Here is a 19567-nt window from a genome sequence, read left to right as displayed (position 1 = left end):
CCCCTCTTTCTCGCCTCCTCACGTCCTCACTCTCCTCCTCATCCCCTCTTTCTCGCCTCCTCACGTCCTCACTCTCCTCCTCACCCCCTCTTTCTCGCCTCCTCACGTCCTCACTCTCCTCCTCACCCCTCTTTCTCTCCTCGTCACCCCCTCTTTCTCGCCTCCTCACGTCCTCACTCTCCTCCTCACCCTTCTTTCTCGCCTCCTCACGTCCTCACTCTCCTCCACACCCCCTCTTTCTCGCCTCCTCACGTCCTCACTCTCCTCCTCACCCCCTCTTTCTGACCTCCTCACGTCCTCACTCTCCTCCTCACCCCCTCTTTCTCGCCTCCTCACGTCCTCACTCTCCTCCTCATCCCCTCTTTCTCGCCTCCTCACGTCCTCACTCTCCTCCTCACCCCCTCTTTCTCGCCTCCTCACGTCCTCACTCTCCTCCTCACCCCTCTTTCTCTCCTCGTCACCCCCTCTTTCTCGCCTCCTCACGTCCTCACTCTCCTCCTCACCCTTCTTTCTCGCCTCCTCACGTCCTCACTCTCCTCCACACCCCCTCTTTCTCGCCTCCTCACGTCCTCACTCTCCTCCTCACCCCATCTTTCTCGCCTCCTCACGTCCTCACTCTCCTCCTCACCCCTCTTTCTCGCCTCCTCACGTCCTCACTCTCCTCCTCACCCCCTCTTTCTCGCCTCCTCACGTCCTCACTCTCCTCCACACCCCCTCTTTCTCGCCTCCTCACGTCCTCACTCTCCTCCTCAACCCCTTCTTTCTCAAGCATTCTCCGCCGCGCCGTTCCACATTCTGGATGCACTCATGATTTTGCTGTCTGCATCCCACTGCTGGGAAACTATGTAAAACCCGTGTGCAACTCTATACAACACATTCTGCTCAAATCATACCTTTCTTCTGATCCCGCGCTTATCATTCAAGACAGAACGTGTGCAGTGTCGATGTACACACGCCTGGCTGCAGCGTCTGTCTGCACTTTTAATTTCAGGTTTTTGAGAAAAGGCAGAAAGCCTGCATCCGGGTAAGTAGAATTCCATAGCCACGCTGGTACTGCGACGTTGCTAACAAGGTCAGAACCAGTATAGGCTGAGCATGTGCCATCAAAAGCCCTGAGGCAGGTGGGGAGGACCATATGGACAGTGAAGTGCCTCCCCTGGGGTCAATAAGGTACAGTGGCGAGGGCTAGCTGCTCCTCACTGTGAGAGTATTGCGCCTCCTGATGGCACACCCCAAACGGGCATGGCAGGAGGACAGGCAGTTCGGGGGCCCTGCACCTCCCAGGGGGCGGAGATTGTGGTCCAGCTGGACCACCTCCGGGAACGGAAAGAGCATATGTTTATGAACTGTTTCTTTATTAATCATGAATTCGGATGTAGTTTTCTGTTATTTAAGGTTCTTGGGTCAGATTTTAAGAGTGGAGTGTGGATTTGCTATGAAAATAAAATGTGGCTGGGTTTTTTAATCCGGAGAAAGATTTCTGTGTTACTTTCGCCCGTGCACTGCCCGCTGCGTTCACCCCCATTGCCAGCTCTTGCTACCCATTTGTTTCTGAAGTGCTGCCACCATGGCCAAGGATTTCCAACAAAGGGCCAGTGAAGCCGTCATTTAACAGGCACTTATTCCTGGGACAGTGGCGATTGGCCTGTGTGATGGAGATTGCCGTGACACGATTGGCCAATTTCATAAGTATCCATCCCGGCAGCACCTGTGGCGCGAGCGTGAAGAAGCAGGGCTGATAGCGCCTTATGTGCTCATGTTACCAACTAAAGAGGCGCTAGTAAAAATGGGGGCGATTAATAGTTCCGAGGCCTGCGGTCGCTTCTGCAAGACGGGGACACAGTAGAAGCGACCCGACAGCTGTTAGTGCAATGTCCGGGCGTCTGTGTGGAAACTGCCACTAATACCCAGGTACTTTCACCTTAGCAACGTGCAATGAAATGACCTGGGTCAGAGGTCACTGCCAGGTAGTGTCATTGCATGGGCAAGTACCCAGACCGTTGGCAGTGGGTGCTTTCATCACACCAAGTGCTTAGAACTTTATTATTAATGTATGTGTACATTTATAAGGCGCACAAAGTCCAGAGGCGACTAGGCGCTGGAACTTAAGAAGTTGATTACACTTGATTATTCTATGCCCAATGCCCACGTGCAGCGCCCTCTGCGGGGTCTGCTACAGGAGAGGAGTGAAGTGCCCTGGGAGGTCTGCCCCCGCCCTCCTCCCTGAGAAGACATGTGCACGTGCTGCAAGGCAGCAATGAAGGACTGTCACGCCTGTACATGTTGGAGTCCAGGTCTCCTACAGCGTGCTGCTGCTGCCACCTAGTGGGCACATTGTGGAAGCTGTGCTTAAAGACCTGCTTGCCAGTCCTTGCACCAGTAGCGGCGGAATTTGGAGGGCGGGGCCGGAGGGGGCGGGCGAAGGGGGCAGAGCTGGCAGTTGACCTCTGATCAAAGGAAATGTCCAAAATAATAGTTTCAAACGGCGCTATTTCTTTCATGCTGCTTCTTTTGCAATCTATATATCAATTGCACTTTAAACCTCTTCCATGGCACTGGTGAGGAGTTACTTCACTTTGTGCATAATAGTTTTGACCAGTGTTGCTGAGTAAATATTCTTTAAAATGCACAATTTGCATCCCATTTTATAAAAAATCTTCCCCTTAAGTACTTTTCAAACACAGTGATTTCTATTCGCCATAAGCAAGTTTTCCTTTACTTAGTCCCCCCCGCCCGGCACAGCTCCTGCAGCTCCCCTCTGAAAGCAGTTGGGTGGCTGCATCGTGTGTGATGTTCATAGGGGTATTTAATCATGCAATGTTTGTCGGATACCTGTATATTTATTTATTTATGCAATGTTTGCCGGATACAGGTATCTGACAAACATTGCATAAATAAATAAATAATCTGAGTCCATGTATCCGACAAACATTGCATACATAAATTATATGGGCTGTGGCTCAGGACTGTAACTTCCTCTTGTGACCTCTTGCATGGGGGTCACCAGAGGAAGTTACAGTTTGCTCGGGGGCATTTTTTTCCCCTCCCCAGCGCAGAGCAGGGGTTTGGGGCGGCAGACTGTGGCCGGGATCCAGCTACACATCTGGTGCCATATCTCGGATATGGCGAGAGCCGGCCCAATGACCAGCGCTGGTTGCCAGAGACATCCGTGACCAGGTTAAAACTGAGGAACACAAGTGTCCTCAAGAGTCTGCTTGATAAAGAGCTGATACTTGTGAGGAAACTTCCCAGGGAGATGCGATGCAAGTCAATACAGTGGGGACGTCATTGCCCAGCACACGCCACATCCAGGCAGGTGTTGAGACTAGAAGTGGACACCTTGCTGAGATGTGTTGTAAGTGTACCTTTCAGGCAACCTTGTTTGCAGACATGGGCCTGGTACAAAAGTGAAGTCATTTCCAGTGTGTGTTGTTGCAGTGCGTCATGTCTAACTGCAACTGATGCACTTGGGGTGTTTCCCACTTAAAACCATAGGGAGTTAACTCCCACCAGGCAGAGCACAGGATTCCAGCTTCGCAACTCTTTGAGCATTTTGAGGTCAGAAGCAGGAATTCCAATCCAGGATTCGTGATCTATGCTGGACTGAAGGCTCCTTCCTGGACAGCACCTCCCAGACCAGGACCAGTGAGTTTGTCTGCTTAGCCTTTGCATGTGGGGCACTGACAAGCTACTCCAGGCCAAGTTCCAGTGAGCCTCGAAGAGCAGTAGTTGATAGCTATGGTGCCCCCACCCCACTAGTCCAGAGGGAAGTAAGGATGTTCCAGCTCTACCTGAGAAGATACTGTGGAGACCAGCAGAAGAGCTTCTTGAAATTCTACTGCCCCTTGGTGCTGTGATTGGAATTTAGCTCCGTTGTGTATCTGTATTGGTGTATACCTCTGTAACGCGCTCAGTTGCTTCTCGAAGCCATGTACGCGCTCTATAAATACCATAATAATAATTATCTGGAGGGGGAAATTGACGCCAGCCACGCGGCTGCCAGGACAAGCACTCGGCGTGACTTGATTTCATGCCGCCTTCCTTATGAAACCTAAGGCTGAAGACCTGAAAGAGCCCCGATGATGAGGATACGTCAGCAAAGGATGACAAAGACAGCGACTTCTCCCGGATCTCACAGTAGGAGCCCACTCTGAGGGGCAGATGGATGTGAAGCGGGCGCATCGCCTACTCCAGGTTCTCGTATCTCGAGCTCCCCGTCCCGCTGATCCATAGCCGTGATCTGCTCCTGATTCAGAGAACTCTTCATGGCTGTTTATGGCCAAACCCACAGGTGAACCCTTTCCTCTGAGCCAGTGGTTATGTTAGAAGCCTTTCCACTGGGCATCGACCATCTCCGCCACAGCAGCTGCCCTTAGGCTTTTCCTTGGGGGTCCAACCTGCTCCTTCTCTTTCCTGCGACTCTCTTTTGCCTGTATTCAATAAGCGGCACACATTTTTCAAAGCACTTTTCCCAGCACTCCCCTGCTCCCCTAAAGGTCCATCAGGTCCATGCTGAGACCAGTTTAGCTCCTGGCACCGATCCGAACCTCCCATAGAATATTTTGGGCATCTGTGCGATGCCAATAGGCCAGGCAAAGATCTAGAGCGCTACTGCACCCAAGGAGCGGTCATCCCATTTGAATTACAAGTAGATGCACACAACCAAAAGCAAATAAACCCCTGAAATTCAGAGCCAAGAGTGGTGCCCTGGTCACGTCATTACTGGGTACCTGGGCTCTGAAGGAGATAAGGGGGGCTGTGCCTGAAACGTTCCATGATTTGGAATATGAGGAGCAAAGGTGATGGCAATAAATTCAGTACAAGGTCGGGGATGCACCTTGTGTGCGCCACAGTGTCTGGTATAATTAGAAGGTCTAACCTCTTAGCAAAACAGAGTTGGCCTCACCAGTTTTACTTTAAATGTTTCTGAATGAGGGGTTTGCACATCATGTGACGTTCTCGAATTATTATTGTATCAATTTACTTATTAGCCAATCCCCTACCTGGATTTAAAGGTGACGAGGTAGTGGGCCACGTGAATAGGGGAATCATTTTAGATAATGGGTGGCCAATCAGTCCAGGGAATATGCAGGGTATTAGCATGTTCTATAGGTGCTAGCCAGTGATGGTGCTGGGATAACACTGTAACCTATGGATGCTGATTTGTGGTTTTCGCTATATAACCTGTAGCTTTTTGGGGCATGATAAGCTATGTGTCAGTTTGGTTCTCCGGGACCGTCAGAGACCTTTTTGCATGTAATAAACTTGGTTTTCCTTTGCTAAACGGTGCCGTGATTCATTGGTCTCTTGCATTATGTCTACAGCACAGGTTTTGGGTTTCGGTTCTCTTTAGGTTTTGGTTTACGGTGCTCCCTGATTTCGTAGAAATCCTGCACTTTCGGGAACTGTGCATGGTTCTGGCTTCCAAGTCACTCTGATCCTCCATTGTACAGGACTCTTGATACAGTTTGACGCACAACCTTAATGAATTCCAGAACCAAACTCCAGTCCACAATCCATTTCTTTCAATCTTTCTGTCCCTCAAACCAGGCAAGAACCACATTAGGCAGTGGGGGTCACATTTTACAAATACCATTGCTCCAGTGTCCAGCCATTCTGGCTTCCTTTGGCTGTTCCAAAACCCCTTTTTGCAGGATAGTTTTGCTGTCAGCGCCTAGTCTGCCTTCTTCTGATTTCCCAATGCATTAGGTATAGCTCTGCCGCTTAGGCTCGTTGACTGCGTGACCAAGCCACTAGAACATCTGCCTGCCACTAGAACATCTGCCTGAGACCAGGCACCAAAGGAAATTGCAAAGGTGTTTATTAAACAAATATTCAAGGAAATAACGTGTTAGGATGGAGGCAAAACTCAACAAATAAGGTTCCAGGATGGAAGCTCCAAGTGGCGGGCTACAACAAGAGGTAATGAGCCAGTGGGGTTATCAACAAAATGGTTCAACAGAGACTCCCCCTCTAGCTGAAAAGGGATCTTTTAAATAAGGTGCTCAGTGTTCCAAAATCTAGTGACTTCCACAGTGAGGTAGCCGGTGCAAATCAAGAGTCTTCACCAAAGAAAATTCCAAAGTTTAGTTTAGTTTATTCATTTGTATTGAGCACCAGACCCGAGGGTATGAGGGCGCAGGAGCAACAAGGTTATTCACAGCTTGGTTACAGGTTATTATGCATTACAGTAAATACAATGGGCAATGGAAGGCACAAAGTTTTCAGATTTACAGATAAGGCAGAAAAACGTTTAGAAATTTACAGAGAAGGCACAAAAGTTTACAAATTTACAAATGACATAATTTACATGGTGTACTGCAGTGGGCTGGATAGTATTAGTGGTCATTGTTCTTTATCCAATGGATATAGTTGCGTCTGAAATGTGTGTAGGTTTGGGGTGTCCTTAGGGAGGGTGGTAGGGAGTTCCAGTGTTGGGCTGCTGTCACCTGGAAGCTGTTGCCATCCATTTTGGTGCGTTTGAACCTGGGGACTGTGAGCAGGTTTGCGTTGGAAGTTCTGGTAGGTCTATTAGAGGTGTATTTGCTTATTCTATCGACTAAGTAGTGGGGGGGCAGCGTTGTTGAGGCATTTGTGTGTTAGTGAGGCTACTTTGAGCAAGATTTTATCCGTGGTGTTGAGCCAGTTGTGGGTTCTCCTAATGTTAGAGATGTGTTCACTCTTAGGGATGCTGAGCGCTGCTCTGAGGGCTTTGTTTTGTAGCGTCTGTATTTTGTTGGTGACCTGCTTGCTAGCTCCTACGTAGAGGGCATTACAGTAGTCACGTTTTGATAATACAAGGGCTCTGGCTAGCGTAATACAGCTCTGGGTGGATAAGAAGGGTTTGGCTGGTCTTATAAGCTTTCACATGTAGGCCGTGGAGGATGCCATTGAGGTAACCTGTTTCTGGAAGGAAAGGGAGGAGTCGATGTATATTCCTAAAGTTTTCACTTCTTTGGCTACCTTGATCGGGTTCCCGTCTATAATGAAGCTGGTGTAGTTGTGGTCCAATTTGGTTAGGTTTGAGGTGGAGCCAAGGATGATGAGTTCAGTCTTGTCATCATTCAGGCATAGACCATGAGATGCCATCCATGCCTGGATGATGAGGTACACCTTGTTCACCAAGGCCAAATCATGGTTGTAATCTCCCATCAACGGGATGAGGATCTGTGTATCATCGGCGTAATTAGTGTAGGTGATACCCAGACCATCTAGATCATCAAACAATGGCTTTGTGAACAGGTTGTACAGTGTAGGGGAGACGCATGAACCTTGGGGGACTCCACATGTGATGGGGATGGAGTCGGCGGCGGCACAGGTGGAGAAGACACGCATGGATCTGTTGCTGAGGAATGACTCAATCCAGCCAATGGCTTCTTGAGAGAAGTGGGCAGCTGAATCCAAGTGGTTGCATAAGATTTTATGATCAACTAGATTGAATGCCGCGGAGAGGTCCAGGAGAAGTAATAGCGCAGTTTTCCCATTGTCTCTAAGGGTGTCAATTTGAGCCTTCAGGTCGAAGAGGGCCGTTTCTGTCCCGTGTTGGGGTCTGAAGCCAGATTGCCGAATACCTAGGAGATGGTTTATTTCAAGGTATTTTTGGATTTGTTGGTAGGCTGTTTTGTCTAATATCTTGAGCAGGAATGGGACAGTGGTAATAGGTCTGTAGTTAGTGGGAATGGAGGGGTCAAGAGAGGGCTTCTTGAGAAGGGGGAGGACCCAGGACTCTTTAAGGTTGCTGGGGACGGTACCTGAGGAGAAGGAGGCGTTAATGAGTCTGGTGATGAAAGGCGAGAGGTCTCTTGCCACATCTTTGGTGATTTGTGGGGGGCAAAGGTCGCCCTGACAGTTAGATGGTTTTAGGCTGAGAATGATTTTTTCCACTTCAAGAGTGGAGACTTTGGAAAAGCTGAAGCGTGTGGGAGTGGGGTTGGGTCGTGGGTGTTGGGGAGCGGGGCGCGTGGCGGTAATAGTGGGGTTAGTTGGTTTAGCTAGGGATTATTTCTTATTTTTATTTTAGTTTGAAGGCTTGTGACTTTATTGTTTAGGGCATTTTGGATACTAGTGCACCATTGTTTGTCCTTCACACAAGTGTCAGGAGTGAGCACCAGTGTTTCCAGTTCTTTAATGATCGTAAACAGCTCTTTGGTGCTGGAATTGGATTGTGCAATTCTCTGGTTGTAGGACTCTTGTTTGGCAGCTATGATTTATTTTTTGTAGTTGGATGTTATTTTATTAAGCGTTATCTTGTTATGGTCTGTGGGAGACTGTCTCTAGGCTTGTTCCATTTTGCTTTTTTCTAATCTAAGAGCTTTAAGGTGGCTGGAGAACCATTGGTTGAGATGCTTTTTTGGTTTACCTTTTCTTAGTTTTAGTGGTGCAATGGAGTCTAAGGCAGTGCACATGGTTTTGTAATAGCCTTCTACGAGGTCATGGGGGTTGGAGGTAGCAGGGAGTTGGTTGAGCGTTGGGAGGATGAGAGGGATCAATTTTTCCACTGTGATATTTTTCTTACTTCTCGTGGGGATGGCCGAGGCTAGCACGTTGTTGGTGATGGGGCTCGAAGCTTCGAGGGTAAAGGAGAGGAGATGGTGGTCAGACCATGGTTGAGGGGAGTTATCGGTGATGGAGGCCGCGCAGTTATATTCTGCTACCCAGTCGAGGGTTCTCCCTTTGTTATGGGTGGGGCCAGATACTTTTTGGGTAAAGCCAAGTTCAGAAAGAATGTTTACCCGGAACTTCTACTTTATTGTACAGCGTTATGATGGGATTCTAGTGTCCATTCACTTTAATTATAGTTATTACTTTGCTCTCGTATTGGATGAGTTCTTGGTGTTATTTAGCAATAAAATTGTGTATTTTAAATCAAACCAAAAAATGCTGAGGTGTTACACGTAAATGACAATCGCGTGTGTTATATTCATACCGTAAATTGTGTGACTTGTGTTATTATTGAAAACATTAAATAAGAACTTCCAAAATTAAAAAAGCGGATGGTGCACCATCTCTGGTAGTCCTTTGTTGATTACTGTTGTCGCGGCCATATTTTGGGCGCACATTGGTTAACTAATATGAGAATCACGTTTTCTTAATCAATATTAGTATAATGTCAATAGGAAAGGCATTACAAAGGGCATGCGTTTGTAGTGGATTAGGCGCGGGGCGGGTTGTATAACCTAAGTGTAAAATTGAGGTTTTCCTAGAGTATTTTACTTATTTTATATGTTCCACATGGTTACCGAAATTAAGCGAATTAAAGCAATAGCTATATTTGTTGTAGAATTAGTTCAAACCGTTGTGTTGAGGGTAATTACCCTAATGTGTGCTGTTAAGCATAATTTAAAGGAAAAAAGCATATCTACCTTGTTGATACCCTTGATAACGTTCAAAACCTGGTGTATGAAAACATGCTTGCATAATTTGAGCCTAAGATAAGCAAAACTATTTTAAACTAAAATTGGTAAGTACACATAATGTACATACAACACTTCCGTGTGTAATAGAGACCTAATATAAGCATAATCATGTTTGACTGCTCGAAATGATGAGTACATGCAATAGAACATTGAAAACTCATGTGTATGTGAAAAAGGTTCTTTCATTTATCGTTAAAGGAATGAGGCCATCTCATGATCAGAGTTCAAGCCTCTTTCTACTACATGAAATTTGCAAATCAATTTTGCTTCTTCTTGCTGCAGTTTGGCTTCAAGATCTCCTCCTCTCGGTCCCAAAGATACGTTTTTTAAGTCCAATGAATTTCAATTCTTTTTTATCAACTCGTTGGTGTTTACTGTGCCAGCGTTGGGCTAAAGGTAAATTAGTGTCTTGACTCCCAATGTTTGATATATGTTCCCTTATTCTTGTCCTGAGTTCCGAATGGTATTGCCTATGTAGAATTTTTTTCACAATGGCAGACAATTGCATATGCCACAAACTTACATCTACATTTAATTTGATCCACTATCTTGTGTGATATCTCATATTTGTCTTTAAAGATCACTGTATTGTTCAAAGCATGTTTGCACATTGTGCATGTTCAACATTTTTGAAATCCTATTGGTGCCGGCGTAAGCCATGTGACTGTAATTTCTTTTTTCTCCTCTGGAAGGAATGAGGGGCGCAGAATGTTTTTAATAGTTTTGGCTCGTCGGTAAGTTGAAGTGGGATTGTCTCTGATGTACTTTCTCACATTTACATCAAGTTGTATAACAGATGCCAATTTTTTCTCAAAATCTTTCTCAAAACTTTGTTGTCTGCACAGTAGTTTGTAATGAGACTCATTTCTTGTTTTACGTCTTGTTTGGATTTTGTTGGCTTCAGGGTGCTTTCCCTATCCACCTGGAAGGCCTTATTCTTAGCTTGCGTGATTATTTTATTTCCATAGCCTCTTGTTTTGAATCTCCTTGTTAGTAGTTTACATTCATCTTCAAAATTGCTTTGTTCAGAGCAGTTTCTCCAAGCTCTGATGAACTCTCCTTTTGGTATGTTCCTAATCACGGAATTAACATGGCAACTTGTTGAGAATAGAGTTGAATTTGCTTCAGTACTTTTCCTGAAAGTTTTGGTTTTCGGATGATTGTCTTCTACGTAAATGGTCATATCTAAGAAATTTATTTTGTGAGCGCTGGCAGTTCCAGTAAATTCTATCTCCATCGTGTTCTTATTTGCTCTGTTCTTAAAATCTTCCAAGGGTCCCTCTTCCCCTTTCCAAATTATCAGTACATCATCTATGTACCGTGTCCATAATATTACCTTCGCGTCATATTCATTGTCTGTGAAAATGTGTTTGTCTTCGTACATCGCCATCGTCATCCGTGTTTTTCAATATGGAGCCCAAGACTTATCTGTAAAACCAGACTCTGGTCAACTTTTTTCACCATTTCTTTTTGGAAAGGTCCTTCTTGTGTTTGTTTCTGCGCGCCAAACCAGGTTTGGTCCCTTTGTTCGTTGGCCTTTGGCGGGCTTCAGTGCTGAAGCCCTCCTCTGGTGCCCGAGTGTCTAGGGTGGACAGGATGTGAGGGAGGTGCCTGAAACTCCCTGTGCTTAGTCTCCTAGGAGACCTGAATGCACTCTGGCGTGATTGGCCGACTGGCTGTCCAGCAAGAACAGCCACCCTGCTGTATGATTGACTTCCAGGCTGGAATGAATGGGGGAAAACTGTTTAAAAGCAGGTCTCTGGAACTTGTAAAGCACAGTCGACCACTGGAACGAAAGAACCGAAGACGAGCTGAAGGAAGAGGACTGCTGTAACTCCTTGACGACCGGTGAAGCCCTGCTGCAGGTCCAAATTGCCTGAAACTCCATCGACAGAGAAGCCCTTCAAGGTTAACTTCTTCCCTTGAGTTTGGTGGCAACAACCAACTCGTAAACCGCCTGGACACCATCCCCTCCTGGTCGAATTTTCTGTAGAGTGCTATGGAAAACCGGATAGCCAGTGGGAAGGATACCAGTTTGCGGTCTTTAAGGCACTCGCACTGTAAACCGACATTTTGCCAAGCTTGTGGCCTTTTCCCTGGGCAGTGCAGGAACCTCCTGATGTCCTCCTTCTTGTCCCCACGACTGAAGCTCAGGAACAGCGAGATCTGCTTGAACTGCCAGGAACAACTGCCTCAGCTACAGCTCTTCTTCACTTTAAAGGTACTGTGCAAACAAGGTCTGGAAATCTTTTCGGCCACGGTGAAAGTTTGTGAAACTTTCCCGACTTTGAAGGCTTGTCCTTCCCTAAACATTTGTCTAACTTTTCGTCTGACCAAATTCTTTTAAGATCTGTGGCAAAGACTTAACCGTTTATTACCAGAACTGTGCTATCCTATACAAAGACTCTGAACCATTGACTATGGCCTAGGCCTATCAACTGAATTGTTGGCTGTAGTTGACTGAAACCCTTTTCCCTTCCTATGTATTTGTGCTGTTGATTCTTATAACCCTGTCCTTTTACCCCTTTTTAAAGTATCTGAAGTACCATTTGGCTCCCACTTCAGGGGAGCAGAACTTGTTTAGTAACCTATTGGTTGTGTATTTGTAGTATATTAGTATATGATATTGAGCTGTTCTTGTTAGTGTAATGTTTTCAAAGTGACTGTGTAAATAAATATATATTCTTTTATCAAGAAACCTTGAGTAAGTGTTTGTTTGAACCATTGTGATTGCTGCCCCTTTGTGCGACCTCTTGTACTGCTCACTTTACTCTTGAGATAAGTCTGGCTGCTCAGCCATTGCTACCACATTCCTCTGTAGTACAGGCTTGTACCAAAGGTGAAACTGTACTGACACTTGCAGTCTTAATTGCATGCAGTGCTCCCCAAGGGTTCTGCATGTGATTCTGCCGAACACCATCTCCATGGCCCAGCTGGCACATGCCCTGCTCTCAGGTGGTCTCTGTGTGCTGGCACATTCACCTGCCCCCCCCTCCTCCACTGCCTCCTCTGTGCCCTGGTCATCCTCCGGGGGAGGGCCTTCCTTGCCAGTTACCATCACTGCTCCCTCTACCCCTGTCAGCATGCCCCTGCCTATGGTGGAAGTCCAGCAAAGTGGAGTAGAGGTTGTTGCTGTGCCTGCCCAGGCACCTACACAGGAACACAGGCATCAGTGGGGCAGCTGGCACTTCAGGACAGTGCTGGCACTGTAACCCCCACACCCCCCGTCGTGCAACATCCAGATGGCAGGGGTGCATGCACAGGGTACACTTGGCCAGGCAGCACCACTACAGGAGTGTTCAGGGGCAATCATCACAGGGCCCTACTACATCGAGGAGGCAAGCTACGCAGCAAGGTTTGGACACCTGGCAAGAAGAGGGCCGCCACGTTAGGCATTGGTGTGCATCAAGATGGTGGAGAGGCAGCGGGCTAGGATGGCACAGGTTGCCAGGGCAGAGGTGGTGGAGTGGAGGACACAGAGGTGGGTTGACATCCTGGCAGAGGCTTGCAGGGATGTGGGGGGGAGGAGGAGAGGAGTATGAGGGGCAGCCTGCAAGCCATCCAGGACCAGACAGTGGCCCGCCTTCAAGTTGAGGATGACAAATGCGACTCTGCCCTGGAGGACATAATGGCAAAGTATTGTGCCCGCTGCCTATGTACATAGTTTATTGTGTGGTTTTTCTTTTTTTCCCGTGGACATTTCCCCCTTTCCACATAGTGTAAATATTGTTAATACAGTTTCTCGTTATTCATCACACAGCTGTTGGTGGTCTCTGTGTGCATGGGCGGCATGTGGTTTGCTTTGATTTTGCTATGCATTTGTTATGTGACTCTAACATGGGTTGGGCCAAATGGTGGAGGTGTGACATATGCTCATCAATTATGCAGGTGGCGGGTGCCTCACAATGCATGGACACCGACCAACACATCAGCTACCCTAGAGTGTGCGGTCATGTCATGCTGCACATCTGCCATGGTATTGCTTCTTCATCACATCTGTGGCTGTACACATCATACGTCTGCTTGGCTCACACACACTCAGACTTCCTTCGCATCAGCCCAAAACTTGCCAAGTCATGTTAGTTGCAGGGGCTTTGAATGCTGTGCTTTCCAGCCTCAGTCCCTTGATTCATTGATTGTTGTTTGCTAATATGCACTGACATTACATGTGACTCTGTCCCGTCAGTGATGTGCTGGACTACTGTCCTCCTAGGTCATTCGCCTGTGGAACTTTGAGGCAATTGCAACGGCGCAGGTGCACAATGATGCATCGCATTGCTTTACTGTGTGGTATGTGCATGGTGCTTTCTCTGTGTAGCTGCTGCTAAATGCAGCTGCTCTTGTACTGTGCCACTGGTTGTGATGTACCACAGAGTCCTGTGATGAGCTACAGACATGGATTCTGCACCAGTGCACCCAGTTGCTGGATATATGGGTGGGTATGTGGCCAGTAATCTTCATGTATGTGGCAGGGCTTTTGAGGTGAGTTATTGTTCAATATTGCACTGGTATGGGGGTCTGGTGGCACGGCCAGGCTGAGTTGGTGCCTGGCGTACTGTCAGTTGTGAGGGGGTCTGGTGTGTGGTGTGAGGGATGCCTGGGGTATTGGCAGACCTGAGGGAGCAGGTGCGTCGGGTGGGGACTTGAGGGGCATGCCTGTGGGTATTGTTGGAGATGAGGGGGTGAGGACTTGTGTGGGCTGCCTGGGGTACTGTTGGGGGTGAGGGGGAGCCGATGGGTGGTGTCAGGACTTGAGGGGGCATCCAGGGGTTACTGTCGGAAGTGAGAGCGGCTCGTGGCTGGTGTCGGGACCTGAGAGGCTGCCTGGGTACTGTCAGAGGTTAGGGGGCTGACTGGGGTAACTGTTGGAAGTGAGGGGGACTGGTGGGTGGTGTGTGGACATGAAGGGCAGAAGTTATAGAAAGTAAAAGACTTCGTGCCTCATCTGAGAGCTATAGAAAGTAAAAGGCTTCGTGCCTCATCTGAGAGCTATAGAAAGTAAAATGCTTTGTGCCTCATCGGAGCTCTCTAGGAGGTGAAGGGTTCTATGGCTCATTTGAGTGCTATCAGCACTCCATGCCTCATCAGAGCACTAGAAGAGGAGAAGGACTTAATGCTGACTGGAGCAGTACAGGAGGTAAAAGCCTTCATAGCTCATTGGAGCGCTATAAGAGGGAAGGGGCTTCCTGTCACATTGGAGCGCTATATGTGGTACAAGTCTTAAAACCTCATTGGAGCGTTATAGGAGGTGAAGGGGTTCATGCCTCATTGGAGCGCTATAGGAGGGAAAGGGCTTCATGGTGCACTCCAGTAGATATTGGACAGGGAAGATGGCATGCAGAGAACAACCCTGTAGAAGCTTGGAGGCAGTGTAACATGCACCGGGCCTGCGGGTGGAAGTGCACCAGCAGGACTAAGCTAATTCGCCCAGCTCTGTATAATGTGATCGCTAAAAATTGTGCGTATTCATTTCTATGCATAATTAATTCCTGGAGTGACCCACCCCCCCTCAGGGACCCCCCCCCCTCCTTGCCCTGGTTACATGTCGGGATGTTGATGTGGAACCTGTGGTAGGTCAGAGATAGGACACGGACAACTGGACATTGTGGAAACTTTCTCAGTTCTATTAAAAGAAAAGAATCCCCCCACCCCCCTACCAGGCTCTAATGGTACAGAGCAAGTTCCCTATTCTAATAAAAGGTGCTCGTCAGGACGCCATACAAGTGTGTCCTCGACCTTAGCTGTCTCCCTAACTGACCCTACCCCTAATAAGGGGAGAGAAGTTCTCTGCGTCCCCCTCACTTGGCGTATGCTGGCTGGGGATGACCCCCTCCCACCAATGTCTCTGGAAACGTGTGTCTTGAATTCCCAGCATTCTCCTACAGTTCAAAACAAGTTGCACAAAGGGAGAACTCCGGTGACCCTCCACCACGTTCTGGCGAACGGTAAAAGTGCACCCCTTAAATACTGAAACTGGATTTGTACGTCTCTTCGTGGTTCAACGACTGTCTCTCGCTCACTCTTCCAGGGCGGTTCAGGTGCATACAGGCCTCACTTGCACCCGCCGACTCGCCTTCAGGTAAGTGAGTGCGATTCTCCACCCCCTCAGAGGGCCTTTATTTCACCGTCCAGACCGAGCTCTTGCCTGTTGGCGGAGAATTCCTTTCTTGAGGAATCCTTTTAAAGCCATTAAAAGTCCTCTAGGACCTGATCCTGGCAGAACCTTGCCACCTGTGCCCGACTGCAATTGCTATCGCACATCCTCTTCAACCTCTACCTTTTGACCCTCTCCAAGCTCATCCCTTCCCACAAACTTCACGAAAGCCCTCAAAACCTGGATGTTCCCCCCCAACCTCATGATCCCCCCTCCTCTGCCCACTTCCTGCCTACCGCACACCCGCTTCACCCAGCGGCCCCCCGTCTTTCACTTCCCCATGCCCACTCCACTCCCCACCTGTCCATCCCAGCCATTAGCCTCTTCTTCCGTCAAACAGCCTGGTTCTGCCAGCCAACCTTCCTTGTGGAACCCCAAGCACACACCGAGAACTCAGGTAGTCACTCCAGCAACTTGGACATATAACCAACCCTGACAGTGGAACAGGTATTGAACCCATATGGGCTTGGAGGGTGGCAATGCATCACACCTAAAATGCACCGTGAGAAAATCATACCGATTGTGCCATAGGAGGACGGCCAGCCACCTCTGACCCCTCGCTCATAGTTGGCATGGCAGATTACTCTGAAGCACAGGATGGTAGGCCAACCCATTGCACGTAATCAAGAAACTGGGTCCTTGTTTTCCTACTAGAAGGAACCAGGAAGGGCAAACTCTCTCTCTAAGAATCTCTCAGAGGGGGGAGTATTATGCACTCATCAAGCCCCTACACCTTCTGTGAGATGCAGCAATGCTCCTTGTACATAGATGGAACCCAGGAATCAATCATTTTTGTTTGTACAGCTAACTAATTTCTCCCAGCTCAAACCCCATTGTCCCCACACACCCACATACAAAGCAAAGAAGCTACTTTTAACAACGGAAATTCAAACTGTAGCTTCCCACATAACTCGCGATCGCTTTTAACACAATCCCACCTTTAGTCCATAGTATTCCTCGTTGTGCCAATAGACACTCCAGTTAGACATGGGTGACTACTAGGGCCTTGGCCACCCTCGCATAACTGCAGAGGAAGTGCACACACACACACAAAATAGCACCTCCCAAACGTTCCCAAATGTTTGTACTTCGGTCCGTCAGATAGCTTTCAACCAAAAACACGTTGGGACCATAATTATGGTGAAAGGCACTATAACAAATGATAAAATTAACAAATTATTCTGCAGTGGCGTGCCCATTACTTTGAGATGGGAAAATAAGGTTGAGATAAATCAAGGAGTGTGCTAAATGTAAAATCTGTAACTCAGTACTCATTTGTGATATCTTGATGAAAATTGTGTTGCTTCATTTCTGCCAGAGAGAGAAATCTGGTGAGCGATTAGTAAAGTGGTCACATGTGTGGAACTTACTATTTAAGAAAGTAACAATGTTTAATGCAAGACATCTCTGAGATGACATCACATTAAATAAGAGGGAATATGGGTTTAGACGTTACTCCCACCAGACTGCCCCCAATCATCAATATGCCCAATGACTGAATAGGGGTATGTCTACTGTGATGTCACTTTTGGAACACAGTCCTATCACATACTGTTACGAAGCAGCTCCCAGCCTTTTTAGGTTGACATGCTAGGTTTATTACAGCTTCTCAGGACACCTTCACAAGCAGTTACATATTCCTTAAGTAAGTTACATTAATAGGACAGAATCACTGGCAGCCCATCACCCAGGCTTCAGGCTGACTACCTGTCCAACATAGAACCTTCCCTCAAGCATTCCGACACTCAGACACAAACACTCTACATGACATTACAACATTCCTTCTGCATTCCCACTACCAAGATAAGCCAGACACAACACATCTCCTCCCATTACATTGGCACATTGCACAGAGCAACAATACATAATGCATACACAACACACCTCCCCTCTTCCGACAACAACACAGACATTACACAACACACCTCCATACACATCAAAATCATTCACACTGACTCACATCATCAGGGCAAGCACACAATATCTGCTCTGACACTGAAACACTCGCCCCATACCTGATGCGCTGGCCAGGCACACCAGGACCAACAACTAATGTCACTGTCACACTCCGGACCCTGGTGGGGTGAAAAGAGTCATAAAAGGACACACAGTACAGCCAAACACAGCTGCACATGCACAACGAATAGAACAATACATTATTTGTGGCAAATAAAGCACAAAGTCGAGGTAATACGTGACCATGCAATGCCCAATACCACAGGCACGCCCAAACCAACCAAAGCGGGGGGCGCTACCACCCGTACACACATACCCCTAACCATGCGTGACTTATACTGCAGTCACAACCCTACACCTACTGGGGGCACTACCACCCAGATACCAAACCATTCACCTCGGATGACTGACCAGTCAAGCTCCAACACTTGGCGGCGCTACCACCTCACGCAGCCATACGTGGGATAACCATGCATAACTCATTACAGTCATGCCACGACATATATGGTGGCGCTACCACCATAAACCCACGTACACTGTTTAACCCTGTGGGACTCATCACAATCACGCCCATACTGTACTGGAGGTGCTACACCCAAACACCACATAACGTGGCACTACCTCCCAAATGCCCTAGTGTATTTCATTTCACACCCATACTCAAAATATTACTAAAGGCGCTACCCCCAGAAATCACATTTGAAAGTCACAAACATGCTGACCTGGAATTCACACCATCAGCAAAACCACTTATATTTCACATATAAGCTTCACCCAAAACCAAACACATGGGAGGTGCTACCCCCGCATTCACCAAACAATCATATCCACACCTATACAAGAAACAATTGAAGGCGCTACCCCCAATCTCTCCAAATTCCCAGAGCCAATACAGATTTTCTATACTGTACACAATGCATCACATAAGAGATTATACAGTTCACATTGCATTGCTCTATACATTTGAAATGACCTTATTTCATGAATTCCGAACCAATCCAATCCTAATAGTCCATGTCGCAGCTTAGCGACCGAAACGCTGGAAATCCTCAAGAAGGTTAGTTCTAGACTCTAATCAAATACAATAAATGTCATGAGCACATTTGCATATCCAATCCTAAGAGTCCATGTCACTATAAAGCGGCCTAAATGCTGAAAGTCCTCAAAGGGTTAATCCTAGTCTTCAAACATGACCCACACCACTCACAAATAATCATGTGAAATCCATGCAGCAAACACCCACCCCATTACCTGACGCAGCTACACAGAAATGCATTTGCTTAAAACAAGACGTCAATGTCACCTCCTATTTATCTACAAATCCTCAAAGTGCAACCATCCACTCTTAAAACACCAAATATCAGTGGCGCAACACACAAGGATAACATCACAAAAGGATACTTAAGTCCCTTCTCCTTGAATCCTTAAAAGATAACCTGTCACCATCTCAGTGGTCTGTCCATCAGTTTTTAGACAACCAACCAGCACCTTGGCCCCCGCACCGTTCCTCCTTCGGTGGGGAGAATGATAGATCTCCAAGTCTGCGTTGCATTTACAATACATAGACTTATTCCCTCTCCATGCCGCTCAGAATGGATAAGTAGTACTCCAACGGGGCATCGCATACTTTCCCTTCGCTGGGTAGACCGCTACCTGAACGTCCCGCCACAGTACAACCCAGCGCACACTCAACTTCAGTGTGCCGTGCTATTCCTCAATGATGATTACACTGCGTCCTGAACATGCAGCCTCATGTCTTTGGGTTCCTTACTCAGAAATCCCCATCATTTCTCACCCTTGACGCGATACAGCTGCATTGTTTAAGCCTCCCGATTCTTGCAACTCCTGAAAGTTCGGCTTGTTTAAACCTCGCAAGGAACGATTCCTGCATCTCCTGAGCATTCGGCTCATTCGCAAACTCTGTTCACTTCCGTACTGATGTCACCATTCCCTTGCCGGACACAGGGTAGTGAAGATCTCTGCTTACCCAACGGTCACTGTCTCTGGCATCTACTGACTCTGCTTTATGCGCCATGATCGC

This window comes from Ambystoma mexicanum, chromosome 3p, assembly GCF_040938575.1.
Source record: "Ambystoma mexicanum isolate Mex_15411 chromosome 3p, UKY_AmexF1_1, whole genome shotgun sequence".
Taxonomy (NCBI): Eukaryota; Metazoa; Chordata; class Amphibia; order Caudata; family Ambystomatidae; genus Ambystoma; species Ambystoma mexicanum.
This window is presented reverse-complemented; position numbering follows the sequence as displayed.